Source organism: Marmota marmota, unplaced genomic scaffold, assembly GCF_001458135.2.
Source record: "Marmota marmota marmota unplaced genomic scaffold, marMar, whole genome shotgun sequence".
Classification (NCBI taxonomy): Eukaryota; Metazoa; Chordata; class Mammalia; order Rodentia; family Sciuridae; genus Marmota; species Marmota marmota.
Window position 1 is genome coordinate 401142 of NW_025999871.1, and position 27887 is coordinate 429028.

The 27887-nt window shown below is 40.7% G+C and overlaps 1 protein-coding gene across 6 annotated transcripts in view; it reads right to left on the reverse strand.

Moving 5' to 3' along the window:
* The window catches only part of Cnot6 (CCR4-NOT transcription complex subunit 6), an 81078-nt gene extending 73169 nt beyond the window's left edge, over positions 1–7909 (reverse strand). Inside the window, exon 1 of one of the 6 annotated variants that reach the window (XM_048784549.1) lies at positions 7518–7909. The gene's annotated coding sequence lies outside the window, so the exon portion shown is untranslated. Of the gene's footprint in view, positions 1–6534; positions 7211–7452; positions 7474–7517 lie in introns of those variants that run through there. The other 5 variants (XM_048784529.1, XM_015506422.2, XM_015506421.2 and 2 more) reach the window with 5 other exon arrangements.
* Positions 7910–27887: the final 19978 nt, after the last annotated feature.

Sequence of the window (27887 nt, forward strand, 5' to 3'; positions counted from 1 at the left end):
CAAAAAATTTGAAAACACACCTAAAACACCTGTGTTCTAGTGAAGATCTGCTACACACTGCTTTGGGACTGCCACTTCCAAAATAACAAAACACTTCCAGAATGCTTTCAGACTAGATATATGGTGTATATATTTTACCAACATGACAAGTATTCTTATGTGGACTCCAGTGAGGTTTTTGATCCATAATCAAAAAGTATTAAGAATCTGCCAATTAGTAACTGTGTGTCAACATGATTAGCCACCAGTGCAAATGGTCATAAATTTGGGCAAGTGGGTCTCCCTATACAATCAAATCTACAACAAAGGTCCATTCCAAGCCACAACATCATGACAGTGTGTTCAGCAGAAAGAGGGAAGAGTACAACACAATGTCAGTAATACAAACTGACCTCAGACAGATCTATTAGAGAAGTCCTAATTCTGCAATGTGTTTACCTTCATCTTTAAGGCTTAAATTTCCTCACTTATAAAACAGTACTATCTGTTCACAATTTTGGTGAGAGGGTTAAATAACACATGTAAAACACAGTGCTCATTACATTATCAACATTCAGATAAAAATCTTTTTTCTTTCTATGACTACAAACCCTAAATCTTTGGATTTCCTATAATAATTTCCCTAAAACTGGGAAACAAATGACAATTCTTTAGATGTCCAAAATAGAGTTTTCATTTCCAAAAATTTTAGATTGTAATAAAGGAAATTATCAGTCTAAAACACAGCAGTTAGCTTCATCAGATAATGCTTTATGACACTGTGGGTTACTTATAACTACACATAATCTTATGAAAGAAAATATTTTACCTTCAAATAAGCTGAACTCAAGTCATTTTTTATTTAATTTTAGAGTGTCATATCTTCTTTTCTGTTTGGTCTTTAATTAGCTGGGCCTCCTAATACAACTATCACTCCATACTCAAAATCTACCTAATAAAAATCTATATACAATCAATGAATATACAAAGATTGAACCAGGCCCACTGCCTAATTCATTAGGTCTCCAAGTTTGTAACAAGTAACTTCAGGGGGGAAAAAAATTATCTAATGATTCCCCATTTGCTCTCATTCCATATTTAAGACTAGTGGCACATATGTATAATCCCAGTAATTTGGGAGGTTGAGGCAGGAGGACTGTAGGTTCAAGGACAGCCTCAGCAACTTAGCAAGGCCTTAAGCAACTCAGCAAGGCCCATCTCAAAATAAAAAATAAAAAGGGCTGGAAATGGTAGTTCAGTGGTAAAGCACCCTTAGATTCAATCCCTAGTAACCCCCCATCCTGGCCAAAAAAACCTGCACCAAAAATTCAAATGAACTTTGGGCTATGGAGCTCAAGTACAAACCTATCACAAGGAACATGAAAATAAATCCTACATCTTCTAGTAAGTGAAGACTGAAAATTCTACTATTATGATTTCACACCAGATAAACTCCACCTCCAATGAGGAATAACTTTGTTTTTGAAATCAATTCCACCAAAAAAAAAAATGCATATGACCAAATAAAAATTCAATTATACCAGCCAAACTATCAAGGAAAAGTTTGAAAAATAGCTAAGTAAATATACATTAGAAATTTACTTCCTAAGTTTTGACCTTAAGGAATCAAAAAATTGACAACTAACACAGATGTCTACTTCTTTCTACTTTGGCCTCCTCTTTGAACTATTACTCTTTTCCTCTCATTTTCAAACAAGAGTCTTCATCATAACCTCCCATGTGCCCAATCCTCAATCTGTCTTGGTCCCATAAAATTTTTCTCTGCTTATATTCACCTACCTGGCAAATCCTATCCACCCATTTTCAGACTTCATCCTCCCCTAAACCAGGAGACCATTTATTACCACTGAAAACTTCCTCTTTCTCAGCACTCTTATCAATCTTGGCCTCTGTAATGTTGCTACTTCCTGTTCTGCTTTTATCTCCTTAACCACTTTACTTCAATTCTGCCAAAAACTAAATGCTACCTGCTCCTTAAGAGGTCCCCCTGCCCTCTCCTCTTCCTGTTCTATATTAAGTTTCACAGCTATTTATTTGCATACTTACACTCTTCCAGCAGTGTCCATAATTCTCAATATTTTACTTCTGCTACAAAAGCCTATCTTCCAATGCCAAAGACATAATGATCAAATCTATCAAATCTCCCACCAACATACAATCTACATACCTGTTAGACATACTCATCTAAATATTCAAGAGTTAAGAAAAACTACTCAAAACTCAAACTCTACCACTTTGCTTGTCCAAATCTGCTCTTCTTCCTCTATTTCCCAAGTTAAATCCTACCAAGTTTCCCAAGGTAAAAAATTTCTGAATCATACCTTTCCTATTTTTATAGTTGACTGCTTGTCTATCTCTAATTCTAATATCAAAGTTATTATATACTTTTCTATCTCTTATGACTTTGATTTCTTAGGAAGATCTAAATGAACTATCACTCTACATGTAAATGTTATCATGCAGCATTTACATGATATTCTCTAATTCCAGTATCTTAACCCCATTAATCCAGCTTCCACATTTTTACTATGTACCCCATGAAAATGTATGATGTCATATACACCATTTCTCCACCCTATCTACCAAAACTCTCAGTGGATTCCCATTCTATACAGGTAGAAGTTCTAACACTTTAAGAAAACACCTAACACTATTTACAAGCTGTTTCTGACCTCTTCTTATTCCTTTCATCTTTGTATCCTATGTTCCATAACCCACGCTGTAAATTTGATTTTGGACATGCTATTTCTTTTCCCTAAAATATCCTACTCAGCCTGACAAATCCCTATTTATTCCTCAAGATCCAGCTCAAAGACATCTGAGGTCACTACCTCAAGTTTCCCAAGAAGAATTAAATTTTTCCTTTCTAAGCATGCCCAAAATGGTTTATATATTCCTAACTGATATAACCTGATGAGTGCTTTTTGTCTTTCTGTTCACACCATTACAAACAAGACCATAACCCCCACAAAGGTAGTGTCTACACAGTACCTGGGACACAAGGGTTGCTCATTAAGTATTTTTGGAACTGAGTTATAGTACTATTATTATTGGTTTGTTTTGCTTTTTGTTTTGTATTGGGAATTGAATCCAGGTAATTGAATTGAATCCACTAAGGTACATCCCCCAGCCCTTTTTTCTTTTTTTTTTTTTGACCGAGGGTGGGGGGAGGCGGGTGTGTCAGGGATTGAACTCAGGGGCACTCAATTACCAAGCTACATCCCCCAGCCTATTTTTTCTATTTTATTTAGAGAGAGGGTCTCACCGAGTTGCTTTAGCACCTCGCCATTACTGAGGCTGGCTTTGAACTCACGATCCTCCTTTCTCAGCCTAAGATCCTCCTGTCTCAGCCTCCAATCCTTCTGTCTCAGCTTCTAGAGTGGCTGGGATTACAGGCTTATGACAGGGTACACAGCTCTTTCTTTTTTTAAGACAGGGTCTCACTTTGCCAAGGCTGATCCTGAACTTACAATTCTCCTGCCTCAGTCTCCCCAGTTTCTGGGATTACAGGCTGCACCACCACATCCAGCTTATAGTACTATTTTTAAGTGCTATATTCAAGTATAATTAGTTATGCTATAAAACAATTGTTTTGAAAATGTGAATTTTTTTCCAACATGAATGATATATTAGGGAACAATATGAATATAATGCAAATTTCTCATTTGCTTATGTGCAATTTTGTCTGCAAACAACACTAAGTAAAAGTAGAAAACTGCACCCAATTGAAATAAGATGAAGAGAAATACATAAAACACATTTAAACACTCACTAAGTCAGTTTACCTTGTGTTATGAGTGACCGTTCATTTCTGGGGTGAACAATTTTTTTATCTGATTTCAGGTAACTCTCCTTCCACCAATTCACAATAATTCATAAGCAACAACCCTTCTGAGGTCCATTTGTACAAGCAAATCAGATATTTTTCACCTTAAATTACCACATTTGTTGTGTATTTACATCTTAACTATTTAACATGTATAAAAAGCTTAAAAAAAAAAAAAAACCTAAAAAATTGGTTTATGTGTCACTGCCAAAGTTTTTAAGTGCTATATCCTAATTTCATTCTTTCCCATAGGACCTGTGGTTTCTCCAGTACAATTCTGCACAGCACAGTAACTCTTAGGAATCTATATATTGCTTTACAGCAGAACTGACTATAAATTAACAACTTTATGAGTTCTTTGGCTTTATATAGTTTCAATATTCCAATTTCATTAATTTACCAAGGAGAAAACTCTGTCTTTTCCCAAAATTTCACAACACATTTACAGACCATATCCTAACAAACCACTGGGACAGTCATAACCTTAACTTGGTGGCTTTGAAGTCTGGTGAGCATAAGGTTAATTTTTCCAGCTAAGTTCTCTAGTCTGTCTAAGCCTAACTCAGAAAGAAAGTTCTCAAACCTGAACTTTCATGTAGGGCTTTCATTTTTTGGCTGCTTTTAACAACTCTCCCCAAAAAACTGACATTTTTAAGTGACCCTCTCTTCTACAGTAATTGAGCAGAGCCCTCAAGCCCACTACAAGGGACCACAGACAAGAGACACCACCACATCCAAGTGAAAAAGAAGGAACTATCAGATACGTCTCTCTCTAACGTGATTTGATTTTAACTTGTGTTCCTCCACTCTACTCTCCACACTGATGCAAAATTGATACCTAAATCACTTTGCTCTCCTGTTCAAAGTATTTTGACTCCTTACTTTGCTGAGAAAGGAATAAACTTCATTTCTATCTTCCCAAGCATGGTCCTTCAAAATCTAGGTCAGACACACCTTTGCGAGTTCCTCTCAAGTCACTCCCACTGTTTCAATAACACCTTACCACTAGCCTTACTCCAACATCTGACACCTCAGTACAAACCTTCTGTTTGAAAGGACTCCCTCCCAAGTTTGACAAGCTCCTATTCAGTGTTAGTGTTATAAACCAGTTCCAGACCTTCCATAAGTTTAATCATTCTTCTGTTCTTCCACAGCACTCTGTACATCTATTAAGCCTATATAGCAAAAATTAAGCATATTCATTTTTTAATTCTCAGTGTCCAACACTATGGCTAGCATATGCTATTCCTTGACATGTTATTTAAGTTTTGAAAACATATAAATAGATAAGGAAGAGAAAGAGCCCAGAGAGGGTAAAGTTAAGGCAGCCAAGACCACCCCAATCCCAGATCCAAATAATTATTCTGTTCCTCATTAAATACTTATTCAAATACCAAAATCTGGCACATTCCTTTGTACCCTAATGCATTTATGTGTATAGTATAATTACAATTTAGTTTACTCAGGATCTCTTAAATTCATATACAGTGTTTTATTACTCACATTTCATTTAAGATGGCTACCTCTAGAAAAAACTACATCAGAAGATTTTGTACAACTAGGAAATTAGAAAATTAAAGTTGGGGAACTTTCTTTTCTAAATAATACATTAAGTTCCAGTCACACAACAAACATGTAGAAAGCGTGACATACCCACAAACAAAAGTACCTTCTCCAGAAAAACACATTCTTACCTGAACCTATATGGAATTTTTTCAAAGTGAAAAATGCTTTAAACCAGAGCTTCCCAACCAGTGGACCTTGCATATGGGAACGGGTTACAAACATGCTGAAGATATTAACCCCTCACCTGTGAGCTGCCTTACCTATTTATTTCAATATGCCTTATATACATTACCCTTTTTGGTTGCATTATATATAAAAAAGGTGTATGCATTAAAGAATATACAAAGACTAACAGGGGTATAGTGGAATATCTAAGCATTAATCAAAATACATACTTACAAATTCCTACAATGTCTTTATTTGTAGTCAGGACCAAGCTCATGTCTGTTCAAATGAAGGAGTCTGAAACTTCCCAACAACTGCCGTTTTACTTTGCCAACAAGATTTAAGAAACATGAAAATGCCTACAGATTGAACAGGTATTCAAAAGGAGGCTTCTTTAGCTATGTCACCACTTATCATCTGAAATTATGCAAGGATTGACTTTCAGGGAGAAACTTCAGTCTCAAAAAAAAAAAAAAAAAAAGTATCTTTATCACACAGTCTCTTTTGACCATTTCAGTAACCATCCTGTTCCTCTACTGAGAATTAACCAGCCATAACTACCTTAAATAACTTCTATCCATTAAAAAAAAACCAAAAACCCTTCTTTCCCAAGGGAACAAATCATCAACAATTACACACTCTCATGCCTTCCACATAACTGTTATATCTTAAGACAAGTCAATTTAACCTTTCTAGGTCTCAGTTTTCTCATGAGCAGCAGTTCAAATATTTTGTTTACAGCAAGATGACTGGACTAGATAGCTGAACTGAAGACATTAAGTAACTTTTATTCTGAATTTTAAAAGTCATCACACACATTAAGGACTGTGGTAACTATCTTAGCAACAATTACCAAAAAAGAAAGTCTTCAAAACCTTTTGATCAGTAGCAACAACAGCTCCTAAGCCCTTCAAAACTGTTCTGAAGTGGTGATAAATTTTAGTGTACTATGAAAAATACAAAGTGCCATTACACACCATTTTATTTTTGTCTTATTCATATTTACTTTCTTCCTCTCCAAAGTTAAATTCCAAGGCGCAAGTAAGCAAGAATATTCAGTACTAGCAATGATGAGACAATTCACCTGGAAAACAGGTAAATATAAGAACTCAAATTTAAGCAGATTATTTCAACAACGTCAGCTTAACACAGTAACAGCAAATCCAAGATCAAGCAAGACGACCATTCACAATGTTGTCGTTTGGTTAACAGTTAAAGAAAAAAGGTTACAGGTGTCTATTAGCAAGCTCTCTCAGGGAACGAGCGGTGTTAAGAGTCAAAGGGAAAAAAAGGTTCCCACAGTAAATGACTGGTGCTGAAAAATGAAAAGCCAAGATTTAATCTGCGTTACTGGAGAAAACTGCTTAAGTAATTAGTACTATCTCCGTGACCTCAACAAAACCATACTATAAATCTCTCTTTTTATCTGGTGCTAAGTGCTTTTTTAAGCATGTAATTCACCGCTTCCCCCAAAAATATCTGAGTTAAACTGAATTTTAAAAATTCGGGGGGAGGGGGGAGCGGTTGGTTTCCCGCTTGGCGGTAACTGCGGCTACGGAGTGCGAAGTTCCACACTCCACAGCGCGCACTCCCAGAGTCACTTTCAAAGTTGCCACCCGTCCAGGACACGAAACAGGGATACCGGCTGCTGAGGGTGACCGGAGCCTGGGTCCCAGAACTAGGGTGCCCACCCCCGCCCCTTGCGCGCCGCCTCCACCGCCGTCAATCAACGTCCTCCAGACTCGGCACGGAGGCGCGGCCCCGGAAAGGCGGTCGCGTCGAGAGGGCGCCCCCAACAGCCGCCAGCTTGGCAGAGGAGTGTGAGTGCCACTCATAAAACTAAAGTTGCCCGCAACCTATCCCGGCGTGCTCCGGCTACAAGCGGCACGACCGACCTGAAGGTCCATGCGCGGCCGGTCGGGGAGCAGCCCGGGTCCGGCCTCGGGCCCGTCTCGCTCACCTCTCGAGGTGCGCCGCCTTCCTCCGCCGCTGCCACCGCCTCCTCCCTTTGAGTGCAGCGGGGTCTGACCTGTGGAACCACCATACCAGTCCCGCCCGCTGCTGCAGCGCCGCCACCGCCGCTCCTCTGCCGCCTCAGCCGACGGTCTTTGTTTCCACTCCGAGAGCTACCGCTTCAGCTGCCCGCCTCAGCCGCCCCGATGGGCCACCACTACGCCCTCCCGCCCTCTCGGCCCCCTGGCTCGCCCTCGTCGCTGCGCCCACCGCCGCCTTCTCCTCCGCGCCGCCGACGCCGCCGCCACCGACGCCGACGCCTCCTCCTTCGCGCCCCCCTCTTTTTCATTGAAAGCAAACAAGCATCATGGCGGCGGCCGCCGTCCCCCAGCCAGCTAGCGCCCCGACCGCCGCCGCCGCTCCAACATCCCGGCCGCCCATTGGTCGCTGCGTCCAGATGCAACCATCCTGCGTCCGGTTAGGGGGGTGTCGCTCTTCAAACGCCCGAAGCCCCGCCCCCTCTTCCCTGTTCTGAGGAGCGCTGAGCCGGCCCGGCGCGCTGCGGGGACCGCCCTCCAACCCTCTGTTCCCGCTCTCACTCCTTTCCTGCACCGTTGCGTCTATTTTTCTTTTCTTCCTAACGATCCTCCCTTGTTTCATCTCTTTTGTTGTCTCTGGTGGTTCACTTTTATCTCTTCACTTTTTTCTTTTATTTTGCTTCTCGCGATTTCTTCTCAGGCCTTCGCCTGTCAATCGCTTGGGAACACAGATCAGCTTGCAGACTTTTAACCTCAGCCAGTGTCTTAATCTTTAGACCAAATACTCAGTCTTTAACAAGTCGAATAATTCTTCCTGTTTCAGTTTTGCAGAAAACAAATTAATGGCCCATTTCGGTCCACTAATGGTAGTTCAGTCTGATAAATTAATGGACAGTTTTGCGGCCCTCGCTTGAGTTATTGACCACAGCTGTGTTCAAAGATCAGGCTGTTCTGTTCAGGACAAACTGTAGTGATTGAAGGTGAGTAGAGAAGGAGTAATCTGATTCGTGATGCTTGCATCAGTAAGCAATAGTCGACTGATAGTCTGGGCACAGAGATGAATCAGACCCCACCCTGTTCTGAGTAAGTCTAGGGAAGAGTAACACCCAGCAGGCTGTTAAATTGCACTAGAGACTATGTTGAAGAATATAACTGACCACGCACCTGCATGGCAATCGAACATGGACTACTTGCTCCTTCCTGAAACATCAACCCTGAAGAAATGAGAGTGAAATAGGTTGCAGGAACGAATGATAGCAACCAATATCATTTGGCCCTCACAAAGAATTGCTTAAGAATGTGCAAAATGGATAACTGTTGCCTGGGACAGAGAAGAGTTGGCAGGATGAGAAAAGGATTGAGGGACAGAAACTATTCAAAGATCCAAATGATCTATTCAGAACAAGAGTTCTGTACTTGCTTCTCCTCAGCATTGGCTTGAGCTGATCATTGCCTTCTATTTGCCATGACAGCAGTGACAGCCTAAGCCTCTACAAGTTCCACAAGACACAGGTCAAGGGCAAAGCAATGCAAAAGTTAAGCACAGGTATGGGATTAATGGGAACAAGTGCAGGCTGACTAATTACTTAGACATCCTTCTACACAACCTCTAACCCCCAGACTACTGGAGTTGTGTAGCTATACATAAAGTACCAGCCTGAGGGGCCAGTGGAACAGATATCCAGCTGGTTCTCCTCCTGTGCCCTGGCAACCTGTGCTCCAGTGTAGAGAAAGAGGGGCCTTTTTGTAATTCATGTGTCCAGAAGGAGTTGCTTTTTTTTGTGATTGGCACAGTGTGTATGGAGGAGGGGAAGTCTAGTTGCATAACAAAATCTTGGCAGCATAAAGCAACAATTTGATTATATCTCATGATTCACGTGCTCAGCTGGACAGTTATATTGGTCTCACTTGTGCTTTCTCATGCCTGTGCCTCAGGGGGGCTCAGTGTTGGATGTCTGGCACCTCAGTGTTCCCCAACCAGGCATCTCTGTGTAGTACCTCATTCTCTCACTTTTCTGGCTGTCCTTTTTCACATGGCAACCCAGGGTTCCAAGAGTAAGGAAGTAGAAGTTGCCAGGCCTTCTGAAGAATGTCACTTCCCCTGTATTCTGCCCATGAAAACAATCACAAGTCTAATCTAAATTCAAGAAGAGAGGATATAAGCCAGGGAGGAGCTGCATGTACATACATGGAATGATGGAGTTATTTGAAGCCATATAGGTAGACTACCTCCACAAAATGCCAGGGTTCCCTGAAACAGGCGTTGTTAAACAGATTGACTATAACAATGAAAATTCACAAGAGACTGCCAAATGTAGCAGGTCCCAGGTTGATGCAAGACAACTGAACTGCTATGAGACCAGAATGCTTGTGGTCGAAGATCCATGAATCTTTTTCCAGTAGAAGAGCACAAAGAAGGCCAAGCTAAAATAGAGCTTTCCTGATGAGCCTCAAATATACACACTATTTAGTTTTAATAATCTGACACCTCTTTAGAACTAAAAGATTGGTGCCCAGGGACAAGACTGATAATCAAAACTCTTCACCCCTGTGTAGTGCCAAGGACATGACACATTCTAGCTATCTTCTTTTCCTTTTGGGGACTCAAGGCCTCTAAGCTGCAGTTTTCCTCAGATGGGGCCTAGTATAATTGACAAATTTTCAGGTCCTAATCTTATCTTTCTCATATTACTCTTTGTCTCTGGGTCTACTATATTAGTCTTAAGATGATTGGAAATCCAATCATCTAATTCCTTTTCTTTTTTCTTAAGAAAAAAGAAAAGGAATTAGTTGGCTCAAATAGCTTTGAAAGATCAGAAAAAGCATACTACCAGCTTTAGGTGTAGCTTAATCTAGGGGCTAAAGCCACTCAGATCTTCCTACTTCCATAGTGACTTTAACATCAGGTGCCATATTGAATCAAAATGGATGCCTGCTCCTATTAGGTTAAAGCCCAGAGCTCCCCCTAGACAGCTGAACAAACATCCTGGGCTTGACTTTCATTTCCAGCGCTGAACCGAACACATTCAGAAGACTGTCATACCATGGCCAGGAAGAAGTTGAATGCCCCCTCCTGGAGTTCAATAGTCTTCAACTTCACCCAAAGCATATATGCAAAGGGTTAGGGAGAGGCAGAGAAAAATTGGAGATGTTTTTGTAAGAAAGCAGAACAGAAGCAGAAAGGCTGGAAGAGGCACAGGCCTGAGGTCCATTCTATCAAGACTCCACCTGCACATGAACAGGCTTCCTGCCAGCTGCTTTTCCAGGTAACTGTCTTGTCCTGGTTTCACTGCCATTATGTGAAGTTAGGAGAAGTCACCTCAATGCCCTAGTATGTGGGAGAGAGAGGGCTTACATTCAGAGCTCAGATACGCTCCCTGAAGATTCACCTTAGAGAATTGATGGAAAGGGGAAAAGGCAGCAAGTCTGTTTCTAAGTATATGACACTTTTTAAAAGATTAACATTCCTTTTCCATTGTTTAAAAAAACAACAATTGTAGCCATGGTTTTAAAAAATAAAAAAAAAAAAGCAAAAGGCTCGAAGAAAGCATTTATTCCTATCCCCACCCAGCCACACTCCCCATTTGAATTGATCACAATGCTTTGGCCTCAAATAACAAAACAAAACATCTGAGGCTCAATCACCCATACTAGGTAAGTATACTTACTCTCAGGACTAGAAGTCCAATTAGGCATGGCCAAAACATGTTGTTTGACTTAAGGCTTAATAAGTATGCCCGAAACATCTAGAAACAGAACAACTTTGTTTTTAAACAGTATGTTAGTAATATTTCAAATAATATGCCCAAGTGTTTTTCTTTAACCAACAGACACCGTTTCAGAAGCTCTAAATTTAAACAAATGGGTCTAATTGTCCAATCTGGAGAAAAAACATAAAAGAACCCAACAAAACTCCAGACAGTTTTGGACACTGCTTTATATTTATTGTACCCTTCCATGGTTTTCTGATGGTTTGGATGTGTGGAGTGAGAGACGGAGAGTAAAGGATGTCCTTCAGGCATTTGATCTGAGCAGCTGGCGTCAGCTCTGACGTTCAAGGCAATGGGTGGAACTCTGTTTTGGCATTGTGAGTTCCAATGAAAGCCTGGCGGTTCCTCCCACTCAGATATTGCAAGATGCCAGTGCCTACAAGCAGATTAATCACTGATACTCCCTTGGGTGAAAAACATTTTGAGCTACCTTACTTATTATTACTACTTATTATGGAATGTTGAGGTGTTGGAGGCTGAACTAGGAAGGGATTTTGAAAGATGTTTATTACAGATACTGGCCTAAAAGAGTTTAGCAAAAGGTGATTATGTTCATGTCAGGTGAATTTAACATGAGGCCTGTTAAGTTTCTCTAAAAACTGACCTTGTCAGCCTAATTTTCCAGGCCCTCTGGGAAGCCATAGTAAGCCAGCTAAGGAATGATGTTCACTTTGAAGACACTCACAATATTCCTCTACAGTAAACTGATGGCCCTATGGGCTACTCCTCTGCCTCCTTGGGCAGTGGATTGGTCCAGAATCTCTGAGGGGTCTCTACGGGGGACCTAAGAGGAGCTAAAAGCAAAAATCTGAAGAAATACAGAGAATTTGGTAGGGGCCATAGGGACTTCATCTATCCAGGGGACCAGGTGACAGACATTCAGGTTTCCTCATGCATAACCTTATTGATGGGCCACAGTCTGAATTTTATTAGAACTCATTCAGTTTCTAGAATAGAAACCTAATTGCAAGTAATTTAAGCAGGAATGGGAATTCATTAGCTCAATGTAAAGCTAGGCACTCCAATGAACAGATGAAGTAAACAGATTCAGATCCTGGTTCCACTCCCATCATCTGCATCCCTTCAAGTTGCTGAACTTCATGGTGCCTTGGTTTCCTCATTTGTAAACTGGAGGTCATGATACTTACAGGGTCATCTGAAGATTAAATGAGATATCAGAACAGTGCCTCTGAAAATTCTGTGGCTTAAAACACTGATGATTTATTCTTGATAACACTCCATTGAAGTGTTCCTAGTCACCAGGTAATTTTCCTTATTATAGTGATTCAGAGACCTAGGTCCCTTCCAACTTATAGTCCTATGGTAGGCCTTCTTATTCTGCAGTTCATGTACCAAGAGCTGTATGAATGGGATTCAGGAAATGGTTCTGTGAACCAGGCAGGATGGGAAGAAATTTAGCATTTCCTGCCATTTTTAGTAATAAATGATGCTATGGTTTGAATATGGTTTTTCCCCTCCAAAACTCTTAATGAAATTTAATCCCCATTATGATATGTTAAGAGGTGGGAACAGGTAGGACCTTTAAGAGATGATTAGGACTCTACCCTAGTGGATGCATAAATCCATTCATGTGATTAATAGATTAAATGGTTAATGGATTATCTTAGCATAGTTCTGCTATAACAGCCAGTTTGGCTAGATCTCTTGCATACTCCCTATCCCCCATCACTTGCTCTGTGTATAAGACAGCTTTCCATTACTGTAACAAAATAGCTGAAATAATCAAATTGTAAGGAGGAAAAGTTTATTTGGGATGACAGTTTCAAGGTTTCAGTTCATGGTCACTCGGCTGTATTCTTTGTGTTTGCAGCAAGGCAGTAGTATATCATGGTGGAAATGTATGGTAAATGAAGTTGTTCAACTCATTGTAGCCGGGAAACAGAGAGACAGATAGAAAGGTGCTGGAGTTCCAATACCCCTTTGAAAGGTATGCACTAATGACCTAACTTCCTCTCACTATGCCCCACCTCCTAAAGATTCCACTACCTCCCAATAACTCCATAGACAGAGGCCCAAACCTTCAATATATGAGCCTTTGGGGGACATTCCAGATCCAAACTATAAAACCATATGATGCCCTGTGCCATCTTGAGACTCTGCCAGCAAGATAGCCATAACTAGATGCAACCCCTCAGACTTGGACCAGAACCATAAGCTGAAATAAACCTCTTTTCTTTATGACTTAATCAGTCTGTGATACTATTATTAGCAACAGAGAGGGGACTATAGAGGTATCAGATTCCAGTAGGATGAGCAGTATCTCTAACTATCACCAGTGGAAACTATAGCCAGATATTTTCATATTCTTCACAATTTTTAGGAAGAATTTTTCTCTCCAATTCTTTTTTTCTTTATTTTCTTTTTATTGAGGTGAAGATCACAAGATATTTTAAAGTTTATATTTTCCTTTGGGATCTCTGCTTTCATTTGATTTTTCTTGCTTTCTTGCAGTTGTTAGAATTTTCAATACTGTGTTGAATGAAAGTGGAAAGAGTAGACAACTTGTCACCAATCTCAGAGGAAAGCATTTGGTCTTCACCACTAAGTACATTGCTAGCTAAAGGTTTTTGTATGCTTTTTATAAGGTTGGGGAAGTTATCCTTTTTTCTAGTTGTGCTAAGAATTTTATCATAAATGCTTTATCATAAGTGGCTGCTGCATCTAGTCAAATCTTTTTCCTGCCTTAAATTGATACAATTATATGACTTCTTTTTTCAATTATTTTTTTCAGGGGTGGGGGAAACTGGGGATTGAACTCAGGGGTGCTTTATTACTGAGCTACATTCAGAGTCATTTTTTTAAAATTATATTTTGAGTCAGGATCTCACTAAGTTGCTGAGGATGTCCTCAAACTCGTGATCCTCCTGCCTCAGCCTCCCAAGTTGCTAGAATAATTGGTGTGTACCCTCACACCCAGATTTTGACTTTTCGCCTTTCATACCTGGAATAAATTCCACTTGGTACGTTTTTTAAAAACATTTTTTAATTTGATTCTCTTAACATTTTCTTGAGTATTTTTGTCCATTGTAGTTTTCATTTTTATTATCTTTGTCTGGTTTTGGTATCAGAGTAAAATAAGCCCATAAAATGAGTTGGGAAGTGTCCCTCTTCAATTTCGAGAAACAGATTTTATATTTGGTGATATGCTTCAGTGAAACTATCTTGACTTGGAGATCCTTTCTTTTTCCATCTTTTTACTTTCAGTTATCTATGTCATTATGTTTGATGTCAGTTCCTTGCAGAAAACATAATTGGGCTATGATTTCTTATTCACTGTTCTAGTCTCTTTTGATTGGTGCATTCAGACTATTTACATTTAAAGCAACTGTTGATTTGTTAGAGCAAGTCTGCCATTTTATGTTTTGTTTTCTTCTTGTTCCCTCTGTTTAGTGTGCCTCTGATTTTTCTTATTTGTTTTCTTGCCTTCTTCCTGGTTGCTGGGATATTTTTCAGCTTTACTTGTTATTTTTATAAAGTTGCTGTAGTGTATCTTTTTTTTTTTTCCTGAGAAGTTGTTCTAGGTATTACCATATATATAAGTAACATCACAACCTACTACTGTCATTTTACCATTTTGGTCTTTTTGCCTGCCCCACTTTATTTATATTTATTTTGCAACACTGGAGATAGAACTCAGAGCCTTGTGTATGCTAAGTAAATGCTCTACCCTGAACTACACCCTAAGCCCCTACCCACTTTAAAATTATAGTTTTCTTAAGTCTTTGTTCTACATACATTGAGCATCATGTGAGGCAGTGCTACTTTTACTTCAACCATAAAATGTGATTAATAAAACCCATGAGGGGCTGGGGCCGTAGCTCAGTGGTAGAGTGCCTGCCTAGCATGTGTGAGGCACCGAGTTCAATCCCCAGCACCACATAAAAATAAATAAAGGTATTGTGTTCATCTACAACTAAAAAAAATTTAAAAATAAATAAATAAAACCTGTGAGGTGAAGGGTGGTCTATTATGTTTAATTCTATTCACCCATTCATTGTTCTTTCTTTTCAGAGAAAGGCCCCCGATTTCTTCAGTTATCATTTTCTTTGTTTCTGGAGAGTCTCCCTTATCCTTTCTTTAAAGGTAGATCTGCTGCAACAAATTCACTTAGTTTTCCTTCACCTTAAGATATTGTTCTTTTCCCCTTCATCCCCAAGGACAATTTTACTAGATCATAGAGCCTTAGAGTTGATATATTTTTCAGCAACTTGAAAAATATGTTGTACCACTTCTTCCTGCCCTATGGTTTCGGGTGAGAAATCTGCTGTTATCTATTTGTTAATAGATAATTAACAAATATGTTTCTTAATAGATAATGCCTCCTTTCTCTTTAGCTATTTTAAAGGTTTCTCTATTGTTTTTAAGAAGTTTAATTATTATGTCTTAGTATGAACTTCTTTGGACTTTCTCAAGGTCTTGAGTTTCTCTCTAATTATTGAATCTCTAGGTTCATGTCGTTTGCCAAGTTTGGGGAGTTTTCAGCTATTGATTCTTTGAATACCTTTTTGGATTCACATTCTTGTCCTCTCCTTCAGAAACTCTAATGATAGTAATTCCTGAGGATAAGAGGAAACTACTGGATAGAAAAGAATTACTATCCAGTAGATGCTAAAATTGCAGATAGCACCAAACTTTTCCTACACAAATATATGCATGGTAAAGTTTAATTTATAAAGTAGGCACAGTAAGATATAAATAAAATAACTAATAATATAGGACAGTTATAATAATATGCTATAAAAGTGTTTGCATTTGGGGCCATTACTAAGTAAAATAAGAGTTACTTATACAGAAGCACTGTAATATCACTACCACCACTGCAATACCACTGCTAATTGAGATGGCTACTAAGTGACTAACAGGCAGGTAGCATGTTCAGCATGGATACACTAGACAAAGGAATGTTTCTTGACTGGGTGGAACAGAACAGGATGGCATGAGACTTCACCATGCTACTTAGAACAGTGTTCAATTTAAAAATCTATGAATTGTTTATTTCTAGAATTTTCCATTTAATATTTTCAGGCTGCAGTTGACTGTATAACTGAAGCTGTGGAAAGTAAAACTGCAGACAAGGAACAACTAATGAATTACCCTAGGTCCCTGAGTCTGTTCATTATTGTTTCAATCTATTTTTTCTCTGTTGTTCAGATTGAATAAATTCTATCAATCTGCCTTCAAGTTCACAAATTCTATTCTGTCATGGCCGTCCTCTCCTGAGTCTGTCCAGAGAGCTTTTAAATTGTGATTCTTATGTGTTTTTTTTTTTTTTTCAGTTCTGTAATTTTCATTTGGTTCTTTTTTATTTTCTGAGATTTTTAGTTTTTCACTTATTTCAAGAAGATTTGTAATCGGTCATTAAGGCATTTTTTGTGATGGCTTCTTTCAAATCCTTGTCCAACATTTGACTCATCTTAGTACTGGTGTCATTTGATTGTTTTCCTTTATTCAAAATGTGGTTTTCCTGGTTCTGGAAATGATGAGTGATTTTTCCATTGCACCCTTCATATTTTGGTTATTATGCAAGGGATCCTTAATCTTATTTAAATCTTCTATTTTAGCGGGCAGTTATCCAGGTTAGCATGTAGGTTCTGTCTACATTTGTGAGCTTGAGTTCTGATGATATTTTGGTCTTGCAATCCTATTCTGGTCTGCTTTGTTCTTCTAGTGCTATTGGGGTTTTCACTGTTTCTTCTTGCGCCTTCTATGGTAGCAGGCCTCACTCTCAAGTTTGCTTGGGGTGTTGCTAGCTGTCCTTTTGGGGAAGAAGGGACAGAACCTGGGGTCTCCTTATGTCACTGTGTGGAGGGCAGAGATACACAGAACTCTGCTGATGCTGCCAATGCAGGTCCACCAGTGCCCTGATTATAGAGCAGGGTCTGGGATACTCTAAGGCTTTGCTGCTGCTGAAGGTGGATAGTACCAGAGTCAGGGCTCTGGCTGCGGAATACTAGCTGGGGTGACCCAGAACTTCATTGCTGTATCGATGCTGCTGGATTGGATGGCCCAGCTTATAGTGCAGGGCCCATATTTTGAGGCTTTAATCCTGTTTCTCAGCTTTCCTTCCTCCTGGATTAGTTTAAATGTTGGGAGTCTAAGTCAGCTCTGACTCAAGTACCTGTTTTTCAGCTTCCAAATTTTTGTTATTGTATCCTGCTCTCTTTTCTTCTCATTTTATTGTTTCTTTTACCACAGTTTTCATAGGTTTCAGGGAATGATTAAAATTAGATGGGTATAGTCAATTCTCCATCTTTTTTTTTTTTTTTTTTTTAAAGAGAGAGAGAGAGACAGAGAGAGAGAATGAGAGAGAGAGAGAGAGAGAGAGTATTTTAATATTTATTTTTTAGTTTTCGGCGGACACAACATCTTTGTTTGTATGTGGTGCTAAGGATCGAACCCGGGCCGCACGCATGCCAGGCAAGCGCGCTACCACTTGAGCCACATCCCCAGCCCCAATTCTCCATCTTTTTTAAAAAATTATTTTTTAGTTGTAGTTGGACACAATATCTTTATTTAATTTATTTACTTATATGTGGTACTGAAGATCAAACCCAGGACCTCACACATTCTAGGAAAGCACTCTTCTGCTGAACCATAACCCCAGCCCCTCAACTCTCCATCTTAAGCAGATTTTTTTCTTCTAATTTTTTTGTTTGGTGCTGGGGATTAAACTCAGGACCATGCACATGCTAAGCACATGCTCTACCATTAAGTTATACCCCCAGACCTTTCTTATAATTTTTAATGTTCTATATATAATCTTTTTGTCATTCCTCATTTTGTTAATTTCTATTCCTAGCTTTTCCCTTTCCTTAAAGGTAGACTTTGAATCAGAGTTTTATCCATTTTATTATTTATTTTTATTGACATTTTAGAAAGTAGTCATTTGGTAAGGTTGCAGTTGGTTTGTATTTCATTAGCTTATTTTTTATCTTTGTTAATTTTCTCCTCCTACTCTCTTAATATTTACAGTCTGGTTCATTTTATTTGTAGAAGTGAATGCTTATTTCCTTTGTTTTCAATTTCCATTATTTTATGAAATTCCATGAGACTCCTTTTCCTGCATTTTCTTTTGTCTGTATTTTGTATTCAATAATTTTTAAGGTATAATATACTCATCAGTATTACATTATGAATTAATATTTCATGTTGTGTTTCTTCTTTAACAAATAGTTATTTATGAAATTTTAAAATTCTGAGTGGTCTTAGACTTCTAGGAAAGCAGCAGGAGGGTAAAGGTGAAACAGGGTGAAGCTCCTTTTTGTGGTTATTTTCTCAGTTATTACTTCATGATAAGACAGTTCTTGGGCCGGGCATGGTGGGTGGGCATGGTGGGTGGGCATGGTGGCGAATGCCTGTGATCCAGTGACTAAGGAGGCTGAGGCAGGAAGATCATGAGTTCAAAGCCAGCTTCAGCAATGGCAAGGCACTAAGCAACTTAGTGAGACCCTGTCTCTAAATAAAATACAAAAAAAAGGGGGGGGGGCTGAGGATGTGGCTTATTGGTCAAGTACACCTGAACTCAATCCCGGTACCAAAAAAAAAAAGACAAGACAGTACTCATTGTGGTGCATGCTTGTAATCCCAGCAACTTGAGGGACTGAAATGGGAGGATCACAAATTCAAGATCAGCCTGGAATAAAAAGGACTGAGGATATAGCTCACTAGTAAAGCACTCCTGGGTTCAATTCCCATTCCAAAAGACAAACCAAACCAAACCAACAAACAAAAAACCCAGCTTGATAACAAATCCTATGTTTTAGAATTTACTTAGATTTCTGCGTAAAACAATTTTGGTAAATGCTTCATGATTATTTATTTGAAAGGAGTAATGATTTCTGTTAAAGACCCTTAGACTTGTATGTAGACAATAAGGAAAATAAATTTCATTGCAGCTCTAAAAAAAGGACTTATATTTATTGACTACTTATTTTGCACCCGACACTACACCCTTGGCACTGTTGCTGTTTTGGAGTGGGTAAGTTTTTGTTAAGAGGGGGCTGCCCTGTGCATTATGGGATGTTTAGCAATATCCCTGGCCACTAGCTGTCAAATGCCAGTAGCATCCCCACCAGTTTTTTCAACCAAAAATGTCTCCAGGCCTTTCCAGTTATTCTCAGCGTACAAAAATTATTCGTAGTTGAGAAGCATCACACTTGTTTAAGGGTTTACTTTTATGAATTCATTTAATCCTCATTTCAAACCTATGTGGTAAGCTCTCCTGTCACCCTCATTTTACAAGTAAGTATGTACAAAAAGAATAGGTGTCTATACACAGAAGCCCCATGAAGTTAAAAGTAATTTCCCAAGATCACAGGGCTGTTGAGCATCGTTTGTAATATAAACAAAGCAAAAATGAGAACCCAGAATCAACTGTCATTCAATACACTGTATAACATGCACGCAGAGAAAGTGGAACAGATTAACTACTTGATTTATTTATGATGACTAAAGCTCAAAAACAATATTGAGAGAAAAAAGCAAGTTGCAGACATCTTTTAGCTGATGATAAAATATGCAACCTCACCTGTAATCTTTCTGAGGATTCTAATTAGAGTTTTCCTTTGCAATTTCTTTTCTCTTTCCAAAATTGAACTGTGTCCATGAGAATCATAGTTTAAGAGTCTTTTTCTTGATGTTTCACTTTCAGGAAACTGTTTTTCCTCAGGTATCAGTTGGCTTTTATCCTTCCGTTCACATTTATATGGAAGAAACAGTCATAATATTGAAGGTAGGACTGCCTGATTGACACTCAGTCAGGCACACACTTAGAATGGGGCTGACTTTGTTCCTGGAATTGCAGATGGCAGATACCCTTCTCCTAGCTTGAAACTGTTGGGCCTTGCTAAGCAGCTAGGTAGGCTGCCTAAACTCCCTCTTCATTGGGATCTTGAGGACGTCTGAGGGTACTGTCATAGCCCAGTTCACCTGTTCCCTACTCCTTTGTGGAAACTTTTAACTGCTGATGTCCCCTGCTTTTTTAAAAACATTTTTTTAGTTGTAGATGGACATAATATCTATTAATTTATTCCTTAATTAATTTTAATGGGGTGCTGAGGATCAAACCCAGTGCCTCATTTGTGCTAAACAAGCATTCTACTACTGAGTCACAACCCCAGCCCCTGATGTCCCCCTTTATAATGTGTTAGGGAATCAGAGGACCAACATGCCTTTTCTCTCATCCTCTCAAGGTCTTGGGAAAACATCCCTCAACTAGAGAACAGGTGTGCATAGCTAAATCTGTTACCACTCAAGTATCTTCTGTTTTTTAGCTGCAAAAGTTGAATTGCTGATGTTTCCGCTTCTCTCTTCTCCATGCTTGTGTGTGTGTGTGTGTGTGTGTGTGTGTGTGTACCTTTGTCCCTCTGTATTCATGGGGGATACTCTAGTTGGACACTAAAACCTGAGGATCCTCAGTTCCTTTTCTAAATAGCATAGTATTGGCATATCCTATATACATCCTCCTGTATGCTTTAAATTTTCTCTGGATTACTTATAATACCTAATATGATATAAATGCCATGTAAATACTTTTCATACATGTAGTTTAGGGAGTAATGACAAGAAAAAAGTCTATACATGTTCAGGCAATTTTTTTACCCAATATTTTTGATACACAGTTGATTAAATCCATGGATGTGAAACCCACAAATTCCTAGAGGGTCAACTGTATAAAAAATTCTGTGTGTGTGTGTGTGTGTGTGTGTGTGTCTCCCAGGTAAACACACATCTTAATTGTTAAATGCTCAAGAATATGGTTGGTAAGTAGAAACTTCCCTGAGCCCCAGGTGTCCCCCATGGCCCCAGTTCCTTCCGTGAAACACTCCATCCCCCACTTTCAACAACCCAGTAAGGAAAGGCCTCCAGAACCCACTCCAGATATAGGGCCAGTCCCTGATCTGGGTGGCAAATATCTTCCTGCCTTTTAATACACCCTTTCTAATGAGGGTAAGGAGCCAAATATATGTGAGTGATTTTGAAGGCCTCATCTCCAGCTCAAAAAGGCTTCCTGGATGATTTTGACTACCAGAGATTTATAAACCATTGACACAGAAAACAGGGCGTGGATTGAGATTCTCCTCTGCTTCTCAGGTGTGATTTTAGAGAGATCACCCCTCACTCTTTGAGTCTCATTTTCCCCATCAGTGAAACAGGAATAGGCCTCTCTTCTGCAAAGCTGTTGGGAGAATTAGAAGAGATTCCATGTGCAAGTGACCACGGGAAAAGTACTAATTTCCCTTTAGAAAGGTGCTGTAACTCCTGCAAAAGGCCACTAGGTGGAGCCATTGGCACCAATGACGAAGAGCAGCAGCACTCAAACATTGTGCATCTGCAGCTCCTGAATCATTTTTATTTATTTGTTTTGTTTTATTTTAAAATTATGGCTTCCCCAAAGATACAGAATCAGAATTCTTTGTGTTGGCCCTACAGCATGTGCATTTTTAAATTGTCGAGTTATAATCGCATTTATTTATGGCATATGGTGTGACACTTTGATTTATAATACAAAATGATTAAATCAGACTAATAAATCTATCACCTCACATAATTATAATTTTTGGGCTGAAAACATTTAAAATCTACTCCATTAGCAATTTTGAAATGTACAATGCATTATTGTTCATTATAGTTACCATTTTGTACAGTAGGGCATGTGTGCTTTAACAAGTGATTTTAGTCCACCCTATAAAAATCTGAGAACCATTTAATAGCACCAAGTAAAGGATTATGGGCTTCCCTCCCTTTTCCTTCTTTGGAATGGCAGGGCCCTGCCATTAGCCTTTCCTCAATTTGGTCCAGGGCCCTCAGGCCCATTGTTGGCCTCTGTTAGAGTACATTTTCTGGTCTTGATCTTGGCTGTCTTTCCAGAACACCACCTCTGTATGCATCCTTTAGTCCCATGTACACCATCTGTGGGTGAGGAGCAATTTGACCTTAAAAGAGCTGCCTTTGGCCATAGGGTGGAGGCCTGGAGTCACCACACCCCCAAGTTGAAAGGCCACTGGATAAGTAATATCCATCATAGAACATTTGATTCTCTTGGGAACACCTGTCAGAAATATTAACCAAAGGAAGATGTGTCAAGGATATGGTTGATACAGGTTAGAGATGATGGGACCTGAACTCAGGTTTGTAGGAGGGAAGGAAAGGATTCAGGATTATGGAGGTAGAGGGGATAGTGGGAAGGTTCTAGAAAAGTCTCAGTCTTTAACTATGCTTTAAGGGCCAACCAGTAAAAGCAACAGCACCTGGAAACTTATTAGAAATGCCTGAAATCTCATCATTGCATCAATTTGGATGGACCTGGAACACATTATGTTAAGTGAAATAAGTCTGGCACAGACAGATGCCATATATTCTCCTATGCATTTGTCCGCTTTCTGTCACTATAACAAAATACTAGAAATAGGAAATTTGGGAAGCTATCTATCTTGAAGTTTTAGAGGTTCAAAGTCCAAATGACTTAGTGCAGGCTCTGTGTGGGTCACCTCTTGACTGCATCACCTCTTGGCTTATAGCAGATGGCAATAATGGGAGTCTTCAAGGAACTCATGGTCTCCTCCCCATTGCACCTGAGTCTGCTGCTAAGTTTCCCCCCTCAGTGGACTATATATAGTACCTGGTTGCTTCTGTCAGAATCCTGGGCATTCCCCTTCTTTATCCTCCAAGTCTTGTGGATTCTGCTCTCCAAATACATCTATTCTCATTCCACTTGCACCACTCTGATCCAGGAACATTATCTTGAATCAAACAAACATCATGGCTTCAGAGTGGTGTCCCAGAATCCATTATTAACCTCTCTAATTCAGTCTACTCACAGCAGTTAGAGGTAACATCCCCCAGTGTAAATATGTTACTACATGCTTCTATGTAAGACTCTAGCTGTGGCTTCTTATTGCTCTTAGAATAAAGCCCAAACCTGTCACCATGTCTTTAGCCCATGAGATGTATAGCCAGCAACTTCTCCCATACCTCCTGGCCCACTCCCCCTCTTCCTGGCAATAGCCTCCCCAGCCTTCCTTTTGCATCCCAGCCAGGTCGGCTCTTTTCATTCTTGGGATTTCCTGTGTGTCCTCATAACTCCGTGGTAGGCTCCTTCCCAGCCCCCAAACCCAGAAGTTTGCTCTTTCTCAGTACACTGAGTACAGTGGGCCCTCCATATCTGCAGGTTCTACATCAAAATTCAACCAACCACAGATCAAAAATATTTCAAAAAAAGTTGTGGCTACATTGAACATGTACACATTTTTTCTTGTCATTATTCCCCAAACAATATAGAATAACAGCTGTTTACATAGCATTTACATTGTGTTAAGTATTATAAGTCATCTAGAGATAATTTGAGGTATATAGGGAATTGTGTGTAAGTTATATACAAATACTATACCATTTTGTAGAAGGGACTTGAGCATCCTTGGATTTTGGTCCCCATGGTAGGTCCTGGAACCAATCTCCCAGGACATAAGGACCATATTTCCTTCAATGGAAGGAAACTTCTCAATGGTGTACTTGCTCATCTCCCTGGTTATTGTCTTTCTCTCCCCCATCACTGTCAATTCCATGCAGTGAAGACAGTAGACGATATTTTCTCCAGGATGGCTGGTGCCATATCCTTGTATTCATACCAGTGTTGAGTGACTGGTCAACATGTTCCAGGATCCAGAGACATTCCAGGTCCCTCTGGTTGGAGTGGTCAGGAAGAGCTTCCTAAAGGGCCTTCCTGAGATAAAGCTGGAAGGAGGGTTAAGCTTTGTGTAAGTCTAGACTATTTTAGGCAGGGATAAGAGTGAAAGATGAGACTGAAGTGTGCTTATAGGAGATGGAAGAGACTGACCTAGCTAAAGGGAGCTGTGGGTGTAACTGCAGAGTGTTAGGGATATGAACACAGGACCTCAAATATCGGAGGATTGAGGATGGCACCAGGAAACAACCAAGTTCTCTAAGCAGAGTCCAGGTATTCCTGGATACCCAGACCATGGCCTTGATGCCTTGTTCCTGACTCCAGCGCTCTGGTTCAGTCCAGAGTGTGGCTCATATTATGTCCCACCCTGGTCTAAGCTCAACTCAGCTTCTATCTTCGTCCCATTTTGTGCTGCTATAGTAGAACACCACAGAGTGAGTAATTTATAATGAACAGAAATGTATTTGAGTCACAGTTCTGTAGGCTGGGAAGTCCAAGATGGTGGGGCCTTTTTGCTTCTGGCTATTTCATCCCACAGTTGAAGGGAGAAGAGCAAGTGATCCTATGCCTGCATGGGAAAGAGAGAAGATGAGGAAGGGGTGGGTGGAGGGGAGAGAGAAGCAAAAGGAAAAGGAAGCCAAACTCTCTCTCTCTCTCTTTTTTTTTTTTTTTTTTTTTTAGTACTTGGGATTAAACACAGGGTTGCTCCACCACTGAGCTACATCCCCAGCCCTTTTGATTTTTTTTATTTTGAGACACGGTATCACTAAGTTGCCCAGGGTGGCCTTGAACTAGTGATCCTCTTGCCTCAGCTTCCAGAATCACAGGGATTACAGCACCATCACACTAGGTTCCAAACTCACTTTCATAACAAATCTATTCTCAAAACGATGAAATCTATTCCCATGATTATGACATTATCCACTCAGGAGGGCAGAGCCTTCATGACCTAACCACCTATCACAGATCCCACCTTTTAACACTGTCGCCTTGGGATTACACATGAACTCTGGGAAACACAAATTGTAGCAGCTTCACTGCTCCAACTCTTATGATCTTCCTGACTCTCAAACCTCCTTCTCCCCGAGTCAGTGATTATGACCGAGCCGATCCCAACATGGATGCATCCACCCCTTTCTTCATCAAGTCCGAAGTCAGTGGACAGCAATCCTGGGTCACTTCCCGTCTGCTCCCTCCCGTCTGGCCCTTCTGATGCTGTAGTCATGCTCTGAACCTCAATTTCCTTGTCTTTAAAATGGGGTGAGGAACGTTCCTCTCTTACCATATGAAATGTTTCCCCTCCCTTCTCCTCTTCAGACCATGTGGACCAGTAGGGAAGGGAGGACCTGCTGAGGCTGACCTGTGACCAAAAAACAGTCCCCTCCAACCTGAACTTGAACAAAGACATGCCTTTCTTCTTGCACCACAGCTGGCAAGGTGGCTGCCTTAGTCACCATCTCCCCTCAGCTCCTTCGATTCTTATCTTGAGTGCAACACAGGGCAAGGCCTCACCCTGGGGCCTAGGATACCTCTCCTCCCTCCTACTAGTTCTCCCAGCCCACCTCAGTTCTCCGCCAAAGTGGAGTATACCAGCTGTCCATGAGCACCCACCCAGGGCTTCCCAGCAGTGACCGGTGCTGGAAGGCAAGACAGGAGGGACAACCCACTCCACCCTGGCCCTCTGGCTTCTGGAAAGCCCTTGGGAATTCCAAACTCATCACCGGCCCCAGCCTAAGTTGCCTCACCCTCTCCCCAGCACCACCAGCGCCTCACCCACACACACCTTCCACTGCCCTTCAGTCTCAGTCCCAGGCACTGCCTCCTCCTCTGGGGAGCCTCCCCAGTGATCCCATCCCCCAGGAATGAATAACATGGAGCTTTATGCAAACTTCATTCGTGGATTCAGTGCTTTGTGGGGAGTAGGATCTGCCCTTTTTGTTTGGCCAAGTGTCCAGTGCTTGGGGATTGCTGTGATCACCTCTCTTGTACCCTATACACACAGAAGGTGAACCCCATTGAGCTCTGAGCATATTCCCAGAAACCTCCTGCTTTCTGGATGGGATGAAGATGAGAACACACTGGTTTGTGTATGGCTAAGGAAAGGGTTTGGGAACCAGTAGAGATACACTCTAGTATTGCTCCCTGGGGAGTCAATTAGGCCTGAAATTCAGAATTTAAAAGCTTGAATGGGGTATTGATCTACCACAGAAGTTGCTACAAATGCTGTCCCCTCCTGAGAGGACTCTGCAAGTGGGGTCCTTGACCAGGCCTGTACTCAAATATAGGGTTCTTAAGTGTTGTCCAGAGGGTGGGTTTGAGAAGACTATAGAGGGCACTGTTGTGCTCAGCGGGTGCCTCTTGTTCCTAGGATGGGAGCCTAGCTTCAGGCTCCAGGGCACCCTCTGCTGGAAGCCTTTCGTGTACCAGGGTATAGCCTGTTGAAAATTAACAGGTGAACATCTGGTCTGCACAGAGGAATCTAGCCTAGAGCTGCTCATCAGAGGACCTTGGTCCAAAGCATGTCTTCCAAGCTCAGTGCCACTTACAGGGAATTGCCCAGGAGATCCATGGACCAGCACATATTTGAATAGTGCCTGTTAGCATGCAAGCATCCTCCAACAGCTATCATCACCCTGGCACAGGAGGTATGAGAAAACCGAGGTCAGAGTTTACTGTGGAGGGTCCTTCACTCACAATGGCTCACTTAGAATTTTTCGACTTTATGATGGTGTGAAACAATGCACATTCAGTAGAAACTATAGTTTTGAACTTGAAGTTTTTAATTTGGATCTTTTCCCAGACTAACCATATGCAGTATAAGTCTCTTATGATACTGGGCAGTGGCCGCGAGCCATAGCTCCTGTCAACCCCCTAATCATTAGGGAACACAACTGATAACTACCATACACGGTGTTAGTAAGCTAAGATGTTCTGTAGGATAGGTGCATCCAAAGCATGCTCAATTTATGATGGGTTTATTAGGACATAAACTTATAAGCTGAGGATCGTCTGTGCTTAATTCTCCAGGGTTTGAATGGCAGTCCTGCCCTACTCTGCTGCTGTCCCATTGCCTCTTCTCAGTGAGGAAGGTGAGGAGAGCTCCATGGAAGGACCCAGATGGCTCAGTCCCATCCTCACATCAGCTCAGAACAGAACCAAGGCACTGACAAACTGAGCAAGTAGACTAGAGACAAATAGCATGCTCAGTGGCCTGGCACAGCACCACTACCAGGTGTGGACATCCTGTTGTTGACAGTGGAAATGTGGGGTGTGCCTGGGGAGACCTGCAGGAGATATGGCAGATTTGGGCATCTTTTGATGAAGCATTTGATCTTTCTGCTTTCTGAGCATCCACCACCATGCATCAGCTCTCTCTTTTTTAAAAATTATTTATTTATTTATTAAAAATATTTATTTTTAGTTTTAGGTGGATACAATATCTTTATTTTATTTTTATGTGGTGCTGAGAATCGAACCCAGTGCCTCACGCATGCTAAGCGAGTGTGCTACCACTTGAGCCACATCTTCAGCCCTCTGCTCTCTCTTAAGGTGGGTTTCCCTGAGGGATCTTTCCTGCCCCACTCTTAGTAGATAGAGTTCCACTGTAAGATCACCCCTCCCAGTACCCTAGACCAGGCACAGGGCCAAGGCTTCAAAGAACTCTATTCCCTGCCAGAGTTATTGCTTCTGAGGTGGGCAGGGGTTCAACCCAACATGAAAGGATACCAGTCAGCTACTTTTGTGAGGGGCATTTTCTGTAGATTTATTAAGCCAGGCACAAGTGAGTCCAAAGTGCTGGGACTTGCCCAAGAGTGAAGCAAGCACAGAGCATGGCAGAGCCCAGGGACAAATAGAGTAGCAGAGAG